The sequence below is a fragment of the Tamandua tetradactyla genome, chromosome 12 (genome assembly GCF_023851605.1).
Source record: "Tamandua tetradactyla isolate mTamTet1 chromosome 12, mTamTet1.pri, whole genome shotgun sequence".
NCBI lineage: Eukaryota > Metazoa > Chordata > Mammalia > Pilosa > Myrmecophagidae > Tamandua > Tamandua tetradactyla.
Window position 1 is genome coordinate 23,171,594 of NC_135338.1, and position 9,882 is coordinate 23,181,475.

The 9,882-nt window shown below is 37.5% G+C and overlaps 1 pseudogene; it reads left to right on the top strand.

Moving 5' to 3' along the window:
- Window positions 1-6,536: 6,536 nt before the first annotated feature.
- LOC143651385 (ras GTPase-activating protein-binding protein 2-like) lies at window positions 6,537-7,754 on the top strand (annotated as a pseudogene).
- Window positions 7,755-9,882: the final 2,128 nt, after the last annotated feature.

Here is a 9,882-nt window from a genome sequence, read left to right on the forward strand (position 1 = left end):
TATTTGTGCGCTTCATATTATCATTCAATTCCCTGAGCCCCTGCTCAAATTTTTCCATTCTTTTCCCTATAGTTTCTGTTTCTTTTTGGATTTCAGATGGTCCATCCTTCAGTTCGCTAATTCTAACCTCTGTCTCTTGAAATCTACTATTGTAGGTTTCCATTGTTTTTTTCATCTCTTCTACTGTATCTTTCATTCCCATAAGTTCTGTGATTTGTTTTTTCAGACTTTCCATTTCTTCTTTTTGTTCATCCCTTGCCTTCTTCATGTCCTCCCTCAATTTATTGATTTGGTTTTTGAAGAGGTTTTCCATTTCTGTTCGTACATTCAGCATTAGTTGTCTCAGCTCCTGTATCTCATTTGAACTATTGGTTTGTTCCTTTGACTGGGCCACATCTTCAACTTTCCTGGTGTGATTTGTTATTTTTTGCTGGCGTCTGGACATTTAATCAGATTTCCCTGAGTGTGGGACCCAGCAGGTTGAAAGATTTTCCTGTAAAGTCTCTGGACTCTGTTTTTTATATCCTGCCCAGTAGGTGGTGCTTGTCTGTCTGCCGGTCCCACCAGCAAAAGATGTTGTGGCTCCTTTATTAATGCCACTATTGGTGTTTGGTTGGACCCTGTCCCTGCCACTGTCAGAAACTCCCTCCTCTCCTTCCGGGCAGCCGCTGCAGTTTGGGGAGCCCGCTGATCCGAGGCTCTTAGCCAGTCCGGGAAGCTGCCCGCGAAAGAGGGGCGCTGGCCACCGCAGCTTGGGAAACTTGCCTCTCCAAGACTCTCAGCCAGTCCGGGAAAGAGGGAGGGAGGGGTGCCGGCCACCAGCCACCGTGGCCCGGGGAAGCGCGCACCGCTCGGGGAGCTCACCTGCAGCGGATCTCGCAGATGGTCTAGTCAGTCCAGACTGGGGTACGCTGTACGTCCGTTCCCTGCCGTGGCCCCGGGAGCTGTTCTGCACTGTTTCTGGTCACCTAGTAGTTGCTCTGGAGGAGGAACTAAGACGCACGTACCTTACTAAGCCGCCATCTTGGCACCCTCCATTGGTATGATTTTTAAATTTTCATTTGTTTGTATCATCAGTATGATTTTCTACAATCATACATATCCCTTCTACATGTTCTTAAAGTGGCAAAAAAAGAACGTGTTCATTAACATGACCCATAAGTAAAGCCCCTCTAGAGCATATAAAAGTAAGAAGCAAATGTGGAGAAGCTTGAAATTATGCTTAAAATATGAAAATATTATTTAATGCTTTAGTATTCTATATTACTTTTAAAAAGCTATCTAGATATTCAACAAATATTCACTAATGTGCTCACTTTAATACCAGTTCGAGGTTTTAAGTTACTAAGGATCATGGAAACTGGCATGATCCTTAATGCCAGCATGAGTGGCATGATCCATTCAAGCTGGCATGCTACAAAACATCATTATTCTTGAAATAAAGTTCGTTAGAAAACCCTTGTTCAATTTTGTTGAACATAAATTTAATTTATGAATATTCTCTGAAGGTAAGAAAACATTTCACCTTACACAAAAGAGGCAAAGTCTTAAACTACAGACACATAAATATCCAAACACAAGGGAAGCTTATAGCTTCAATTCTACAATTTTAGCCCATGTGTCAAGAGGCATAGACTCAAAACCTCACCAGTCTGGGTATCAAAGTGTTGTTCTCCTTTCCCAGTAGGCACAAAATTCTTTGAACTCAAAATAGACAAATTGACAATTTAAAAAGACTAACCAATTAGATTCTCTGTCATCTTTTACTCAACAGAAAATAAATCCCTATGATTAATTAATCCTCCATTAACAAAGATAGTTAAATGATAAGAATCTAAAACCAAATTCCCAGTCATGGCTGCCACCAATGGGGAATAACTTCTCAACCATAAAACAAATGAATGAAATAAAACAATACAAACCCCTAAATCAGTAAAGAAGAAATAAGTAACGTAGAGAAACAGAGAGTCGAGAAAGTTCTATTGCTTCAGGTACACTTCACAGGGCCAAGTTAAAACATTTCTGTGCTTAAGTTGCCCATGGGATACACTCCATTGGCAATAGAGTTTCTTGAGCTCTGTTGGGTGACTCTATTGGGCACATCAGTGGAAGACCTCCAAAACTGGTTAATAATAATTTTTTTAAAAGGTAAGAGCATGATTTTCATATACATATAAAATGAACACATGCCATTAATTTTATTTAACTCATTAATCAGTAAGAGAAGACTAAGATGTTACAACTGGTCCAAAGAGATTTCAAAGAGCAGAAGCGCAAAGAAGCTCTTAAATGAAGTTACAAATACATACAAAACTGGCTTTTTCAATTCCCTCCAATTGACAGAATTTATTTTCATGTTTATAGACAATGATGCATGGCTTTCAGCTGTCTACAACTTACAAAGTTGTAAAATAGTTCAAAGACAATGGAAGGTGCACATGTCATGGATCAGTTAACCTGGAAGAATATGTTCTAGATAGCATATAGATTTCCACTGAAGATATCTAGTAGTCTTTCTTTTGTGTCCATTTCAAATTCTTTCATAAGCTTAATTCAAAGGTAAAAAATAATAATAAAAATTGTACAAATCCTTTCCAAAAACTTACAGCAAAACAGTTAGATTAAATGTGGTTTATGGGTTACTTAAACATGTTTGAAGTGATTTGGGGTGGGGGTGGGGTCTCTAAAAGTAAAAGTGCTTAGGATCTATGAGAGTTTCCTTGATATTAAATAAGTGCTGGCCCTGTGTTAGTTGTGTGGGTCTAATTAAGAAGGAAGATTTGGGCCAGGCCTTCATAGAACTTATATTCCAAGTAAATAAACAAATAAAATAATCATAGATAGTGACCTGCAACCAAGAAAATAAATTGGATTCAGTAAAAGAGAACAGAGGTGCAAATGGAATGTGACAACTAAATAAGATGGTGTGGTAGATACTGTTGGTTGCTGACTTCAAAGCTGTACCTCCACCTCTTTCTTGGTATCATTTTCCCAATTTGTTTCAGGACGGAGAGGCCTAAGGTGTGTAGGGAAGAAAGGGCCTTCCCCAAGCCATACTGATGGTCAAAGCCGTCATGGTAATTCCATCCCTTATGACTTCCCAAAATCATTCTACTTCAGGCACTATTATCTCTCTTTTGGGTACATGCCTAACTCTAGTCTCGCCATTCTCTGAATCATTTTCTTTCTTTCTTTTCATTAATCGATTTTAAATTGCAAAAGGAAACAAAACACGCACACAACGAAGCAATGAGAAGCATATAAACATAACAGTACAGAATAGCTTTTTGTGAAATGAACACCCAGATAGCCATCATCCAGGTAAATAAATAAAATATTGTTAATATCCCCCAGTCCCTCCATGTATCTACCTGATTGTGCATCCCTCCCTTATTCCCAGAAGTAATCATAATCCTGATTTTGTGTATTCTCATCTATCTTCTTTCTTATAGTTTTTCTACCTATGTTTGTACTCCAAAAATGGTATGGTTTTGTTGGGGCTGTTTTTTTAAATGCAATTTTATTAATATTTATTATATAGTCACATACAATGTAATCATCCAGATTATATAGCTGTGCATTCATTATCACAATCGATTTTTGAACATTTTAATTACTCTAGAAAAAAATAAAAATAAGACTAAAAATAAAAGTAAAAAGAACATCCAAAACATCCCCTCCCCTTGTCCCCCCTTATTATTTGTTTGTTTTATTTTTCTTACTCATCTATTCATAGACTGGGTATAGGAAGTGTCAGTCACAAGGTTTTCACAATCACATAGTCACAGACAGTTATTCAGTCATCTTCAAGAATCAAGGCTATTGGATTACAGTTCAACAGTTTCCTGTATTTCTCTCTAGCTATTCCAATACAATAAAAAACTGAAAAGGGATGTCTATATACTGCATAAGAATAACCAGAATGACATCTCAATTCTATTTGAAATCTCTTAGCAATTGAAGCTTTATTTTATTTCATTCCTCTTCCCCCTTTTGGTCAAGAGGTCTTTCTCAATTCCACAACGCCAGGGCCAGGCTCCCTCCCACCAATCATCTCCCACATTGCCAGGGGGTTTTATACCCCTGGGAGTTATGTCCTATGTAGGAGGGGAGGGCAGTGAGTTCACCTGCAGAGTTGGCTTAGAGAGAGATGCCATATCTGAACAAAAAAGAGGTTCTCTGGGGGTGACTCTTAGGCATGATAAATAGGCTTAGCTTCTCCTTTGCAGGACAAGTTTCATAAGGGCAAGCCCCAAGATCAAGGGCCTGGCCCATCAAACTGGCAGTCCCCAACAATTGCAAGAATATCAGGTGTTCCCCAAGTGGGGAAGTAATATTTCTACCTCTATCCTCAGTCTCTCAAGGGGACTTTGCAAATACGTTTTTAATCTTCTGGTTTGGGCTGTTTTGAACTTTATTAAACATTGTTACTGTTTTTGCTTCTATATTCAACATTATATTTGTGAAATTCACCCATGTGTCCAGCAGAACTGTAATTTTTGCTAATTTTCATTGCTGTATAGTAGTAGATCTCAAAACTTATTGGAGTCTCAGGACCACTTTACATCCTTAAAGATTATTGAAGACCCCCAAAGAGCTTTTGTTTATGCAGGTAATGTTTACCAATATTTACTGCATTAGGAATTAAAACTGAGAATTTTTAAATATTCAAGTTTTTAATTAATTAAAATAACAATAATATAGCCATTACATGCTAACCTAAGTAACATGTTTTCATGAATAAGTAACTATATTTTCCAAAATTAATTAGAAGAATGGCATTGTTTTTCATCTTTAATGTTTCATTTCATAGAAAAAAGTTGCATTCTCACATCTGTTTCTGCATTCAATATATTGTAATACTCTGTCTTGGTTGAAGTATATGAAGACAATCTGGCCTCATACAAATACATAGTTGGAAAAGGAAGGAATATTTTAATAGCTTTTTCATGTAAGGGTGGTGTTCTGGTTTGCTACCTGCCAGAATGCAATATACCAGAAATGGAGTGACTTTGAAAAAAGGAAATTTAATAAGTTGCTAGTTTACAGTCATAAGGTCAAGAAAATGTCCCAATTAAAACAAGTCTATAGAAATGTCCAATCTAAGGCATCCAGGAAAAGATACCTTGGTTCAAGAAGGCCGATGAAGTTCACAGTTTCTCTCTCAAGTGGAAGGGCACATGGTGAACACAAAGTTTCTCTCTCATCTGGAAAAGCACATGGTGAACATGGTCAGGGTTCCTCTATCATCTGGAAAGGCACATGGAGAACACAGCTAGCTTCTTCTCCTGGCTTCCTGTTTCATGAAGCTCCCCAGAAGGCATTTTCTTTTTTCATCTCCAAAGGTCGCTGGCTGGTAGACTCTGCTTCTTGTGGCTATGTCATTCTGCTCTGCTCTCTCTGAATCACTTTTCTCCAAAATGTTTCCTCTTTTATAGAACTTCAGAAACTAAACAAGATCCACCCGAATGGGTGGAGACGTGTCGTCACCTAATCCAGCTTAACAACCACTCTCGATTAAATCACATCTCCAGGGAGATGATCTGATTACAGTTTCAAACACACAGTATTGAATAGGGATTATCCTACCTTTATGAAATGGGATTTAGATTAAAACATGGCTTTTCCAAGGGACATACATCCTTTCAAATCAGCACAGGTGGATATTATTCTTAGATAATATATGAGAACTTGATACATGGAATTTCTTTAAAAAAAATTTCTTTTTGCAATGTGGAATCTGACACCATACCCTTTAGTCTATCTTGTGTTTTGAGTGGATCTTTCACCTACTTATGATTTTATAACACCATGAGTTGGTCATTTAGAAATATTTGTTCACTAAATTATATAGCTTTTCCAAGCATTGACACATTTCATTATGTAATATTTAAAAAATCATATTTGGTAGTTGTTCTACCCATTACATCAGAAGAGTCTCTAGGTTTTTTAGGAAATGCATAGTGATGGCTAAAAGTTTTCAAAAATTACAATTTTTTATTGAAAGCTCAAATTCTACCATTGGCAACAAATATTGTCATTTTTTTCCAGGCTCACTTTATTAATGTTTGAGGAAACAGAGGATATGGAACAATTTGAAAAATGAAATAAATGATAGAATTGAATGGATTCTAGAATGGATGAATTCTAGAATGAATGAAACAAAAATCCATAAATCCATTCTGAGGTAAATAAATAACTGAATACATTAATGAATGGGGTGAAGAAATAGCTTTTCTTTCTACAATAATTCAAATTAATAAATGTAGAAGGAATAAAGGAAATTCAAAATCACTATTAGGCAAACATCACAGTAGTAATTAGTGCAAACAAGGTCCACTAATGGATGTTAAAATCAGTGCCTGGGGACCCAGTAAGATGAGAAAGGATTCACAGAGTCTATGCATTTTGCTTGTGGGGCTTTTAATTGTCACAGAGCAGGACTTATTGCACGCTCTCAAATGTGGGGTCATATTTTGTTGGGTGAAAATTTCCTTCAGCTGACGTGACAGCTTTTGACATTGTGTAGCAAATAAATGGTTATGGAAAAGACCAGTCTGCTGCTTATAGGGCAAGAGTTGTGGGCAGTATTATACTTTGCCAAAGACTCCAGAATATTTACACAGATTTTATGGCAGGAATTCTTTCTATATTCATGGTGGAGTAGATGCTAATGGAAAACCCCAGGAAGCTGTTTTTAGCTAAAATGATCTACAACACAAATGATTATAGCTGAACTTCAGTGAATGTCATATTGAAATTCATCATGTGGATGCTCATGCAACCTGGAGTGAGGAAATATTTGCCCAGGTCATGGGTTTGTTGGAGAGCCAGAGAGGAAGTTTATGCAAACCTTTGTTCTGGTCCTGAAGAATCTGTTCCAAATAAGTTTTCTTTTTCTTTCTTTTTTGCAACGGCAGGCACTGGGAATCGAACCCAGGTCTCTGGCATGGCAGGTGAGAACACTGCCTGCTGAGCCACCGTGGTCCGTCCCTAAATAAGTCTTATGTTCACAATGATATGTTTTGTTAAGATTAAGTGTATAGTGATTCTGAACCAGAACCTGATGAAGACTCAGAAGATGAAGTAGAAAAATAACAAGAAGAAACCATCTCCTGAACCTGTGCAAGAAAATGCCAACAATGGTTACTATGGGGCTCACCCTGTGACTAATGGTATAGAGGAGGCTTTGGAAGAATCCCCTCAAGAGCCTGAGCCTGAGCCAGAATCTGAAACAAAGACTGGAGAGCTGAAACCTCAAGAGAAGGAGAAGAATTTAGAAGAATTAGAGAAGTAGACTCGTAGAAGAATTGAAGGAGAAGTCTAGTTCTCCTCCTCCTGCAGAACAGGTTTCTGGGTTACAAGAAACCCAAAAGGTTTTCTCCTGGGCTTCAGTGATCAGTAAGCACCTGCTTCCTAGTGGCCCTATTTCATCCTCCCGAATTCCACCCCATGTTAAAGCACCAGTCTCACAGCCGAGAGTTGAAGCTAAACCAGAACTTCATTCTCAGCCACCTTGTGTGCATGAGCAGTGGCCTAGAGGGTGACCCGGATTCCTTCTCTAAAGACCCAGGCCAGGCAGAGGGAGATACTGGACAGAATGAATCTGACAACCATAGAATAATCTGCTATTCAGACAGTCATTAACTTTTTTTGGTACCTTGCCACATAATATTGATGAAAATGAAGTAGTACATTATTTGTCATGCTGGCGTTCTTGTTATGTATTTATTTATTTTTGCTTTGGAGCATGACACAGCATTTTTGGTCACTTCTTTCAAAAGTAACTTTGGTTATTAGTTAAATTGAGACGGACATTATTTCCCCAATTTCACAACAGGATTCACAGTGTAATTTATAAATCTAGACTTGGAGAATGAAGGACTGAGAGATAACTATATCTCAAACCTTCTACAACAAAATAAACGTAAAAGGACATGTCCAGCTGAATTCAGGCCCTTTGCATAAAATAATCCTCTGCTGCACGTTTTGTTTGTGTTACTGTTTTTGCCTATTAATGTTGGAAACACAAATAGTGCAATGTAATTGGTGAATCTCGCCTTTTTTCTTGACTTCTCCCCAAAATACAAACCAACAGAAACTCATTATGTGCTCATCAAAATGCTCTATTTGTTACTCGGAACTCCTCATTAACATTACCATCTGCATCAGGAGGCAACAGGGGAAAAAAATCATCTCCATAGAGAATAGTTTGTGAAATGATGAAATGATGAGGGCATTTTAGCTGCTTGCTAAAATGCGTGTGTACACATAAACCTTAACAGGACTGCAAGTATATTCCAGAAGAAAATCATTTAGTCATAAACTAAACACAATTCAGAACTTCAAATGCCATGGTCTTGAGTATTAGACCAGATCTAATAGCTTCATATCTAAGATGTTTGTCCCTGCCCTTTTGCATTACAGGGACCACTGGCTGCCCAACACTTTCCTCCTCCCCTTTTTCTTTTCTCTAAGAGTTATACGGTGAAGAGTGTCTTTACTTTATTTTTATTCTCTGGTAATGTAATAATCATGATGGCGCCTTCTATTAATACATCATTCCAGTCTTGCTGGTAATTTTGTTCAGTAGAGCATATGAATTGCTGTGCAGGAAAGCCAAACAGCTGCAAAATGTTGAAAAATCATTGAAGTGTATAAAAATCGCAGTATCTTTAAAATCAGTAAAGTTGACTAGCATGTTATTTTACCTCATTCTTCAGTTAACAGCTTTGTGTTCTCTGTGGGAGGGAGTCTTGTGTGTTTGGGAGAGAGAGGGAACGATGGAGTCAGTCATTTGAGTAAGTCTCTAGTTGACTTTTCTCTAAGCTGACGGTGAACATAGAAGCGTATCACTTGAGAGGTGCTTTGAAAAGTCAATCAACTTGATGTGCATTTTCACTGACATTTCAAAAGCAGTTAAATTCCATAAATGGCAAGTAAGCCTGAAGTGAATATACTGAGAAAAGAATAGCCCCTCTTAATTGTTTGCATTTTCTATTTGGGGCAGCGGGTTGGGGGTCTGGGGACTTCATTTTGTACAATTCTTGACTAATGTCGGCACCTGCATGGCTCTGAGTTTTAAGTCTGGTATGACATCTCTTATTATTACATGAATCTTTAAACAATTCTGCGAGCAAAGTTTACAGCTGCTGGATTATTAGATATCTGTCTTTATAGCAAGTTCCAGTAAACTGCAAGTATGGCAAAGGATAACAAATTTTATGCTTGGAGCACTTGGTGCATACCAGTCTCTGAAGTTTTTTGAGTTAGGAGTGGAGTAAATAAGTGTAACCACTTAAAGCTGCTTGTTAGTGTTGAATACTTTTCCATTCGATTTTAGAAAAAACAAAAAATGCACTTAACACAGTGGCAGATTGGTTCTAAATTACGCAACTGGTTGCTATCTAGTAAACAGGAAAACGATGCACGTATTTTGTTTTTCACGTACTGGACAATATGAGCAAAATTAAATCTGTCTTTTATCTTTTTTTCTCCTTGAATGAGGTCTTCCATGTTTGAGGAAAGGCCTTGCACTATTGCATATATTTTGGGGGACACAGATTTCTCATAGTTTCCGTTGGGGGGCCTTGGGGAGTTTAAGGGTTTTTTTCTCCCTTGTTTTAAAAGAGCTTTACACTTTGTGATGCTTGTATAGTATTTAAAGTTGAAGTGTTTTATTGTAAATATTCTCTCTTTTTCTAAAGGGTGTTTTTCTTCTACTCTTCTCTTTTTTCTTTTTCCCATTTTATAAACATAAAATTTACAGTCCAGGATATTGCCCTGTTCTGGCACCAAAGTAATGACAAATGTTAAATATAACAGAAAATTAAATTAAGAAGCCATGCAGCTTCAGTTTTTACATACCATGAATAAAACATC